General features: G+C 41.2%; 1 long non-coding RNA gene across 1 annotated transcript in view; it reads right to left on the reverse strand.

Annotated features, from left to right (window-relative positions):
* LOC102991827 (uncharacterized) overlaps positions 1 to 8,323 on the reverse strand; it is a 13,098-nt gene extending 4,775 nt beyond the window's left edge. Inside the window, exons 1-2 of the long non-coding RNA XR_449107.3 lie at positions 8,221 to 8,323; positions 249 to 390 (exon numbers count right to left, since the gene is read on the reverse strand). This is a non-coding gene — a long non-coding RNA (uncharacterized lncRNA). The remainder of the gene's footprint in view (positions 1 to 248; positions 391 to 8,220) is intronic.
* Between the last annotated feature and the right edge of the window lie 2,922 nt (positions 8,324 to 11,245).

The following is an 11,245-nucleotide window of genomic DNA, read 5'->3' on the forward strand; positions in this document are numbered from 1 at the left end:
AGAGGGAGGCCCGCATACCACAAAAAAAAAAAAAAAATTAAAAAAAAATAAAATAAAAGGACCACAAACCTTTCAATAAAACTGTTTTCAGAGATCACCCAGATTCATGAAATCTGAAACAACATTTCTCAATGTTGCAAATATGCACTTCCTAACTCCTAGTCAGACAGCAAAGAAAGAAATATTCTAACATGACAAGATGTTGGGTTATATTTCACAGCATTATTTATTGAGGTAAAAGCTCTCACCTGAGGCTGCTAATGACTGTTGGAGGTATTCTGCCAGCTCACTTGACCCAAAGGATCCCAGGAGATGCAAACAGTCCATGGCCCCATCAGGAGATACAAACAGTCCATGGCCCCATCAGCAGATGCAAAGCCCATGCCTTGTCTGGAGAAAAAAGATAGAAATGTATTCATCTCACAGCATCTTTCAGATCAAACATGGAAACCAAAGGGTAGGGCCTGAAGCTTACAATTTGGAGTCCTTCTTTAAGGAAAAGTGTAGAAAATTTGATGCGAAAGTAAGTACTTACATAAAATGAGAAAACACGTCACAACAACTGAAGAATTCTGATACTTATAAATGCAACACTTTTTTAATTTAAATAACATTTTTTATTAGTTGCTCCTTGACTCTTCTGTAATACTTGCTTTTCTACCGTTTTTTACTTCATACTCTTTGAGTACCTCTTCACATTATGATTATTATATCATTTTCTATAGAAATAATAGAAAGAATCCAGTCTAATCTTTACTATGGTTGTTCAAAAATTGTTTTTTATTGTTGATCATCTGGGAAAATTTCTTACTTATTGGTAGTAGTACATTTTTCAGAATTGTTGAATTGGGGAAAACCTTTATCAAATTTTTTTATATATAAATTGTAAGGCTTCAAGGTTTCAGGTTTTCTTGTGCAGTGACTAATGTTAAATATCCCCTGCATTGATGACACTCATTCACCAGTTTGCAGTGTATTATAAAGTTTTACATTATCTTCATCAATGTCAGTATTTTGTCTCAGACTTACCAAAAATTTAAATCATTTCCCAATGTGTACATATGACTCACTCCTCTTCATTAACTGGATTATCAAACAATCCAGGAGCCTATTCATTACTTCTATTCAAAATTTCTCTTTTCTTCTTCGAGAATTATAGTTTTGGTATAATTTGAAAAAATAAAATGTTGCAATTTGCTTCCCAATGTCAGACTGATTTCTATTGATGTCAGAGCTAATCTTTATCTTTTTTGTTTCATAGTACATTAATTATTATCTAAGTTTTCTCTTGGTTCTTTCATAAATAAACGTAGATAATAAAAGAAGGAACTCTTCAAATGTGTCCCAAACAGCAGTCTGTAATTTCTCATTTGCTTTGTTAAAATGTCCCAAAATGTCTTTCCAAAGTGCAGGTTAAGTGGCACAATCAAGCTTTATCAACTCTTTTGAATAAACTTTTCTACATGTCTATGTTCGGGTTTCCCTTCCCAGCCTATGAAAAATTTTAGAGGCTTAATATTGATGTACACATGTTACAAAGCTTGAGCAGCTTTCTAATGGGAAACATTACACTTTGATTCTTTAAAGAAAATTCTAAGTTGTCACATACTCTATTGGGGAGCAGATCTAAGAGGAAGAAAAGCTGTGACAAAATACAAAAGCGGTCAACGACTTCAGGTGAGGTGGGGGGCAGCTTTTTTTCCAACTAGAACAAGGGGACGACCCATGGAGCACATGTTCTGTGACACTTTTATGTCAGGATACTGGGTGAGGAGGTGCAAGGCGCAGGTGGAGTTTTCCTGGAAGTTTTCCTTGGGACAGCTGGCAATAACTTTACAGGAAACTGACGGCAAGCTGCATAAATATATCTCACTAACCCCAAATTAAATTATGCCCTACTCAACTTCCTCTTAGCTTCATCTCAAAAACGCTCACCGCCGGTCCAAGGACACCCAGCGTGAAGGAAAATCAGAGAAAGTTGGAGTGGACAGAGACAGCAATCTTCAGTGATTTGCAATTAAAATATGCTACTTTTGCAAATTCTACTAAAACATTTGGACACATTATTAGGGCCTCTCCCACAGTCTTAGAAAGGGCCCCAGGTGAGTGGCTGGGAGTCTGAAGCTGCATTAGCTTCAAAGTGGGTCTGTCCCGGCTCGTTACCTCAAATAAAACAGGCTTCCTGGTTTCCAGAGAAAATATTCGAATGTTTATCATCTCTGAAAAAATAATTCGTAAAGGCTTAGTTGACAACGTGCATGTTAATGCCTTCTGCTGAATCCAATCCATCTTCTTTTGCTTACTATTCCTGGAGTGTACAGGAAACACGGGCAGAGCGTTCAATTTTAATCACTCTCGCAAGCATACGAAGATCCTACCATCATTACTCTTTTAAAACAATCTCTGCTTTGTTCTTATCATAATGATATTAATTATTCAACTCGGACAGTCTTTTTTCAAAGGGATAAATAACCTTCATTGCCTTGTGCGAAGTCCTCCAACCATGAAAAAAAGTCTTCATTATCCACTGCAGTTTTCTGAGCCTGTTGCGTACATTGTGAACAATACACTTCTAGACATTTGCGTTGTGTACTCAAGGGAACGTTTCTTTAATACTTCCACAAATTGGCCCTTTTCTTTTCCAAATTATACAATGGGGGCAGAAGGGAGTAAGAGAGAAAAAAGGGAGGAATAAATAAGACTTTCAGAAAGAAGATTGAATCTAGAAAGCAGGAGATGTGATGAGATAGTAAGAGTTCTCTGTAACAGAGAAAGGGAAGAATCCACATGGTGTTATTTCTAGCAGCACTCAACTCCTGCGAGAACACACCCTGAGTGGAAATAACCCCCTATTAAGCACAGCTAGAGTTGGCACCGCCTTATTAATTGTTTTTTCCCCTCCTCCCACATAGCAAAGATATGACAACACTGTATCTGACCCAGCTGGTTTTGTTGTTTGTTTTTTTTTAACAAATCCTTTAGAATCTTGCTTTTTTTTCCACCTGGAAAGGTCTTCTTTTTCTTTTTCTTTTCTTTTTTCCATCTAAGCACGGGGGGTAAAAAAAACCATCTCTGGTCTCACCATTATGGTGAAAAGAAGATGCACTCTTCTGATGTTTCAGTACCAGATTGTTCAAGCTTCTTGAGAAGTGTGCCCCAATTTCTTTTACTACAGACAATGTGGATGAGAGACTGTCTCTATCTGAAGGCATTTTGAAACATCGTATTACCAGAGGCAGTCAGATAATGATGTGAATGATAAAACAAAATGGAGATGAATTTTGTAATTCTCCTCTCACCAGTTCCCTTCCCTCTTGTCACTTCCCGCTCTTCTCTGAAACTTTTTAACGTTTTTCTTTGTGCGCCATGTGCCAGTGCCCCCAGTATTCCTTTTCCACTTTACCATCTGCCTCCTTCCATGTGGATCTTTACTCCTGGAACCATCGCCGTCCTCAACCTCCAGGCAGATACCACCTCTTTTTCATGCCCCTTCAGAGCGTCCTTTTATCATGCAGAGGAGCTTTTACCGAGAGTGACTTCTGCCCACTTCTTCTGGCCCCTCTGCTCCCATCGCCCTGCACCCTTCCCATTCGCCACCAAGAGACCTTATGTGGAGCCCAGTTAAAGGAAATAATGACAAAGCAGCTTAGGGATCTCCTGCCAGAGTTGAGGGAACGAAGAGGCCACAGGGAGACCTGGGCAGGCTGTTGAGAGAACACGGAGTCACAGGGGTGTGAGACGATCACGTGTGGCGTCAATGGTCCCACAAAATTAATGTGAAATTAATGTGAAATCGTGTGAATTAAGATGATTTCATTAGGGTGTGTGTGTGCGCGCGCACACACACCAGCGATTTGAGAGAATTCTGAGGCGCAACCTGAGGCAAAGGGTGGTTATTCCTCACGTGTCCCAAATCCGCATAATCAGCCTGAGAGGGATGGAGCATAAGCTTCACGAGGGCAGGGCCCGGTCCATTTTGTTCACGGCAACATTCTCAACACCCAGGGCAGTGCCTGAATGAGTAGACAAATGAATGACTTCTAAGAGGACCTAAAAGATGAGTAAGTATTTAAAGAAGGATTTTCTCTGCCGCTGTAAGAGCTGCGTTATGATGACCCTGCTTGAACTTCTCAACAGGCTCCCCGCTAATGGGATTTAGTTCAAACTCTCCCCTGACAGGTGGCCTCCTTCACAGCCTGGCTCCAACTTCTCTCTCCTCTGTATTTCTTCATAACATCCACTCATTTCTTTCATTTTGTTTTAAAATTGAGGTTTATTTTCTTTTTAAATTTAGATTTTAGTTTTCTCAAAGTTATATAAGCAAAGAGTTTAAGATACTCAAAATAGCTCAACAGCAGCCCCCTGACCTCCCATCACTACCATTTCCCACTCGCTAAAGGCCACCATTTCTAGCTCATTTAATTGAGGCTGTTGGCACTAGCCCTCCCAGCTCAAAATGACACACTTACACTGCTACTTCTTAATTTTTTTAATTTATTCATTATCTACTGGCATCCTACTATGGAAGATAAGGGTTTGCCTCTTTTTCAAAAACAAAAACGAATGTACCACATATAAGCACACTTCCTATCTACCCTCATATTCTCCAATATATGCACATCGTAATTATACTTAAATCAATATTCATTTGCAGTTGTCCTGTAAATGTCCTTTATCAGGTTTGGTTATCTTATATCTTTAGTCTCCCTTAATTTAGAATAGTCCCTCCACCTTATTTTGTCTTTCATGACAGTGACATTTTTGAAGAATCTGGGCCAGTTATCTTGCAAAATATTTCACAATCTGGAATTGTCTGACTTTTGTGCCCATGAATAGATTAAGGATAAACATTTGTGGCAAGGTGATATTGTGAACGTCCCCAGTGCGTGTGTTAGGAGATACATGATGCCACTGTTGATGACGCCAAATTTAATCACTGATTTAGGGGGTAGCTAACAGATCTCTCAATTATAAAGGTATATTTTCCTCTTCGTAATTGCTAAGTCATATGTTGGGTGATAATTTGAGACTATGATCCCATGTCCTGTTTCCTAGTAACTTAAGGACAAAGAGTATTAAAAAGAAATCTTAAACTTCACATCTAGTGTTTATTGTTGGTAGTGGTATTAGTGCAGTAATTATGAACAGAAATTAAAAAATTATATATATGTATATAGGCTTTATCCACTAAAAAGAACTAAAAGCAAGCAGTGACACCCCAGTAACAATAAGCACACCTAGCACCCAGATCCTGGCTTCTAAATACCATTCTCCACTCAAAGTAACCAGGGATCCTTGGCAAAATGGCTGATTTCAGGCTGAGTCAGGGAAAATGAAAGGTGAGCCCAGAGCATCTTGTTTGGTTTGAAAGCAGGATATGCTCTAAAACTAATGGGGACATGTCCAAAGGACATAGAATCCAACTTAAAGGGTGTCCAATTGACCAAATTTGGGACTATTTTAGCATTAAAAAAAGAAAATGATCATTACTGATGCTGACACATTGAATAAAAAGACTCCATTCAGTCCAAAGAGAACGGTGGTGGGTGGAGGGAAGAAAAGTTCTTCTTCACAAACATTCCAGCTAATACATGCTGAAGGAATGATAGAGAATCATCATTTTTACAGTTTCCAGTGTCACAGCTGATCATCAGTGAACACTAATAAATGCTTTATTGATGACGCTATTTAGCAAGCCACAACTATATGGTGTACTTATTCTTAACCTGTAAAAATAAAGTCCTTTTTTAAAACTTTAAAATGTATATTCTCCCACATCTTACAAATACCTCTTCCCCTTCCTCAATGTTAACTAATATTGGGTTGGCCAAAAAGTTCATTCAGGTTTTGCCATAACGGCTTACGGAAAAATCCGAACAAACTTTTTGGCCAACCCAGTACACTCATAAACCCCTCCAAATTTCCTTCTTTGCAAATTTTTTCTTTTATCCATTGGTAAATATCTGTGAGCACTGATTCATGTATAATTTAATGACTCTGTAGAGAAAAATGCTTTAGCCTCTATTTAGGAGCCATTTCTGAAATTCTTCTTTGAACAAAAACATTTCACAAGTTTCTTTCTACAAAATCATAACATACCTGTCTGAGTTAGCTACTTTACTCCAAATTTTAAAATGCCAATTCAGAACACATTAACCAAACACTGACCATTCGTGAAGGAGAGTGCTAAGTATTGTTGGAAAAACTAGAATAAGTAAAACTCATCCTTGCCTTCCAGAAGTTAACAGTCTAAATAAAGGAGAACAGTATGTAAGCAAAGAAACAATGAAATGCAGATCTATTTGACCCCTATGACAGAGATAAAAGTAAGATGCTAAGACCTCAGAAGTAAGACCTAGTCATTCCAACAGAGTGTGGAAGATTGCTTTAGCAGCCCCAATTCTTCATCTCTTCATATAACCACACCCTCCGCCATGGAACTCTGCAGTGCCCCTTCCGTTACGGCAGGGACATCCTTGCTTACACCTTGACTTTGGGTTTGGCAATGTGACTTGCTCTAACCAACAGAAAGAGGCAGAATTGATGGAGTGTCAGTTCCAGATGTAGGTCTCAAGAAGTCTACACGTTCCTGCTTGAGCTCTCAAACCTCTGCCACTGCCACAAGAAGAGCATATCTAGGCTAACGTGCTTGTACTGGGAGGGAAGAAGAGACATGCCGAGTAAACTGAGACACCCCAACTGAGCCCAGCCTACTTCAGACAATCTTCAGCCAAGCCACAGATCGGCGACAATAAATGCTTGGTGGTTTAAGCCACTGAGTTTTGGGGTGGCTTGGGGAACAGCAATTTTATGGCAACAGTTAACCCAGATACAGAGGGATAAAGGAAATCTTGCACCTCAGAGGATGCGGTACTAGTTTTGGCCCCGCCTCTGCATGTAGGTCGCCTGAGGGCCTCTGTTCCCGCCCAGACAGGATGGGGTAGGATGGGGTTAAAGCAGCGGCTGATTCGGGGGCTCTGGCTCACTCAGGTCGGGAGGAGGGAGGGGTACCGTAGTTATAATTGGAATGTGGGGTGAGCCTGCGGCGGCAGAGGCCAGCTTCACGTTGCAACAGCCTGAGGCACGCCGTGTGTTCTCCCGGGGAACTTGTCCCTGGGTCACGGGGCCGTGGCAGTGGCGGACTGCACAGGCTCCCAGGGGGGTGTGGAGAGTGACCTCTGCTCGCACACAGGATTCTTGGGGGCGGCAGCAGCAGCGTTTGCGTTTCATGCCCGTCTTTGGGGTCTGACCTGATAGCCATGGCTAGCGCCCGTCTCTGGAGCTCATTTAGGCAGTGCTCTGCCTTCTGTGGGCAGACAGAGAAGGAATCCCCTCTCCTCGTGCACCCTGAAACAACGGTCTCTTGACTCTTAGGCAGGTCCAGGCTTTTCCCCAGACTCCCTCCCGGCCAGCTGTGGCGCACTAGCCCGCTTCAGGCGGTGTTCACGCAGCCAACCCCAGTCCTCTCCCTGGGATCCGACCTCCTCCGAAGCCCGAGCCTCAGCTCCCACCCCACCCCCCACCCCCACCCCCGCCCACTGGGTGAGCAGACAAGCCTCTCGGGCTGGTGAGTGCTGGTCGGCACCGATCCTCTGTGCGGGAATCTCTCTGCTTTGCCCTCTGCACCCCTGTGCTGCGCTCTCCTCCATGGCTCCCGAAGCTTCCCCCCACCCCGTCCATCCCCGTTCTCTGCCAGTGAAGGGGCTTCCTAGTGTGGGAAACCTTTCCTCCTTCACAGCTCCCTCCCAGAGGTGCAGGTCCCATCCCTATTCTTTTGTCTCTGTTTTTTTCTCTTGCCCTACCCAGGTACATGGGGATTTTCTCGCCTTTTGGGAAGTCTGAGGTCTTCTGCCAGCGTTCAGTAGGTGTTCTGTAGGAGTTGTTCCACATGTAGATGTATTTTTGATGCATTTGTGGGGAGGAAGGTGATCTCCACGTCTTACTCCTCCGCCATCTTGAAGGTTCCCCCCTACAATATATATCTTTAACTCATCACAATCTGCTCCAGAATAATAATAACAGTAACAGTAATAGTAATAACAACACAGCAACTTTGCTCTGATATATTTTCATTTTTCCCTCTCATTTTAGTGCTAGTATTGTCATACATATTAAATCTATGCATCCCCCAAAATGTAGCATTATAATTGTGGCTTCACATAGTCTTTGTTTTTAAAGAAATTAAGAAAAAACAATAAATATTCTTTTATGTTTACTCACATATGTAACATTTTCAGGGCTCTTCATTCCTTCCTGTTGAGTTGAGTCACATCTGCTATCATCATTTCCTTTCAGCTTGAAGGGATAGCCTTTAGAATTTCTTACAGGGCAGATCTGTTTTCATTTACCTGGGAAGATCTATATTCTGCCTTCATTTTGAAAGATGGTCTTACTAGATAGAAAATTCCTGGTAAATAGCCTTTGTGTTCATTTTTTCTATTAGCACTTTGGATATGTTCTTCCACTACTTTCCACACCCCATATTTTTGTGAGAAGTCAGTCATTGTTTGTATTGTTTTCCATACAAGATGAGTCATTTTCCTCTTGCTGCTTCAAGACTTTGTCCTGGCTTCCTGGAGTTTTTATTATCACGGGTCTATGTGTGAATCTCTTCATGCTTTTAGTCTACTTGGTGGTCATTGAGCACCTTGGACCTATAGATTAAGGCTTTTCATCAAATTGGGGAGTTTATGGTCATCATTCCTTCAAAAAAAAAAAAATTTACCTTTGTGCTTCTCCATTCCTCCTGAGACTACTATTACAAGTACATTGATATGCTTGGCATTGTTCTACAGATCTTTGAGTCTCTGTTTATTTTTCTGCAATCTTGTTTTCTCTTTATTCTTTAGATTAGATCATTTCTATTGATCTATCTTCAAGTACACTGATGGTTTCTCCTGTCGTTTCAAATCTTCTATTGACCCTTCTAGTGAACTTTTCACTTCACTTACTGTATTTTTCAAATCTAGAATTTCTACTTGGTTCTTTTTTATAGATTCTAAATCTATTTAGATTTCCTATTTTTTGAGTCATAGTCACCATATTTTCCCACACGTGTGCAGCTCCTAATGTTTCTACTTAGGTTTTGAAGTTGTATTTTTTAAATTATTTTTCAGCTTTCCTTATTAGGGTTCATCCCTGTGTCACTAATATTTCAGTGGTCAGCTAACAATTTATGCAGAGGTTTGCTTAAGCACCTCAAGTCCATAAGTACTTCCACCCTCTGGCAATCAATCTGTGCATAGACTGGGAAATGCATTCAACCCTCAGTTAGTTCTCAAGTGTGCCTTGGCTTGTACTTTTCAGTACACTCTTTTTGGTCTCCTCTGGCATAGCTCATTGTCCCGGTCAGCCGGGAATGGGTGGAAAGCTTATGGAGTCCTTTTAACGGCTCTCTCACTTCCAAGAGCTCCCCATTAAGTTACTAGCTGGTCCATCACTTGTCCCAGATAGAACCAGAGCTTCAGGCCAGAAAAGCTGTAGGTTTTTCCCATTTGATTCCTACTGAGTTTGCCACTTTTAGATGACAAAGCCATGGGATTTTTGTCTTCAGCCTCAAGTTGAGTCTGCCCACTCAGGACGCAAAACTGCTGGTATTCACAGCCAGCACTACCCTGGTAAACTACAGCTTTCACCGACCAGCATGGGCTGGGGAAGCATCTCCAAGCAGAAACGGTGCCTATTCCCACAGCTCTTACCCAAAATTCTTGCAGATTTTTTCAGGAATAAATCCTTCTCAATTATTAGCTCCCTTTGCTCAATTTCCATAGCCTTGAAATGGTGGTTATCGACAATTTTATCCAGCTTTATATTTGGTTTTCTTTTGCAGAGAGGTCTCACTGACCTCTTCATACAACAATAGCTGGAAATATCTGTATAATGTGGCTTTGTGGTGCCTCTCCCTAGAGTGGCAAGAGTATATTTCTTTGCCCCATTGATGTTGGGCTTGGCCATGTGACTTACTTTATCCAGTGATACATCAGCAGGGGCTTTAAATGTATTCTCATGATCTGGCTTGGATCTTGTACCCTTGTGATCCATCATCAGAAGAGCATACCTTGGATGGTGATTGGTCCTAAAATAAAGAAGCATGAAGTAGATCTACATCCAGTCTTGAGCCTGAAGCCAAGCCCAGCTGAGCTCAACCATGTTCAGCCAAACCCCAGCTGAAACCCTACTGACCCACAGACACATGATTAAGAAAATAAATATTTGTTATTATGAGCAACTGGACATTTCGGCATTATTTTTTATGCAGCAGTGTTGACTTATGCAGGCACCTAATAATAGACAGTGTCCTATCTAACCTGTTCCATACCACCGAAAGTATCCAGATTGAAGGTTATGTCTAGGTCACAGGCATCATCAAATGCCATGGAGAGGTAATGAAGCAATTGGCATGGATTTATCATGAAATTCTTTACAGAGTCAAGAAAGGAGCTGGTGTAAGCCTAAAGAAGCCATTTACTGCCGAGTTATCGACTAAGAAGTAGAGAAGTACATGAAAAATGCCATTGTGTCTTTTATGAACCTGATAGACCAAGCTTAGAGGTAACCCAGCATTACTCTCTTACTCTGCATTACGAACTGAGGGTCCATAAGCAAGAATGCATTCTGAACTTGTTCTGCTGAAAGCTCTGCATCGTTTGCACACACCTTACAGAGCCTCTTGAGCAGTTTCATCAGTTCAGTTCAGTTCAGCAACAGGTACAACAAAACACCTACAATATTACAAGGGCAGCACAAGGCATCCTAGAATCCTTCACTCAAATGATAGAACTTACCAATAAATAGATGTTTATAATATGATGTTATATGGGTTATAAAAGATGTCTATGCGTTAGGGAACAATACCGTCTCCCAGATCTAAGAATGTTAACTTAAAAATCAGATCTCTCACCAGCATCATAAGGAATACTGTCAGTCTTGGCACTGAAATAATCCTCATATTGATGTGCCCCTGGAATGTGTGTATGCAGAGAATAGAAGACAGCAGGACACTCAAGGAGCTATTATATATGAAAGCTGATGTTGGAAAAATCACAGGCAAGGAGAGCAGGATAAATGCTATCAGCACATATCGAAACGCAGCATCAAGCAACGCAACAGAGCTTTGGACTACTGGGAAACAGCAGCAACACACAAAACAGCCCTAGCTGCAACTGTAAGGAATGTGGGGAAAGACTTCAGGCGAATAGCTAAACAACAATAGGCTGCATCTGCTAACAGACTGAAATTTCACATG

Source organism: Physeter macrocephalus, chromosome 6 (assembly GCF_002837175.3).
Source record: "Physeter macrocephalus isolate SW-GA chromosome 6, ASM283717v5, whole genome shotgun sequence".
Lineage (NCBI taxonomy): Eukaryota > Metazoa > Chordata > Mammalia > Artiodactyla > Physeteridae > Physeter > Physeter macrocephalus.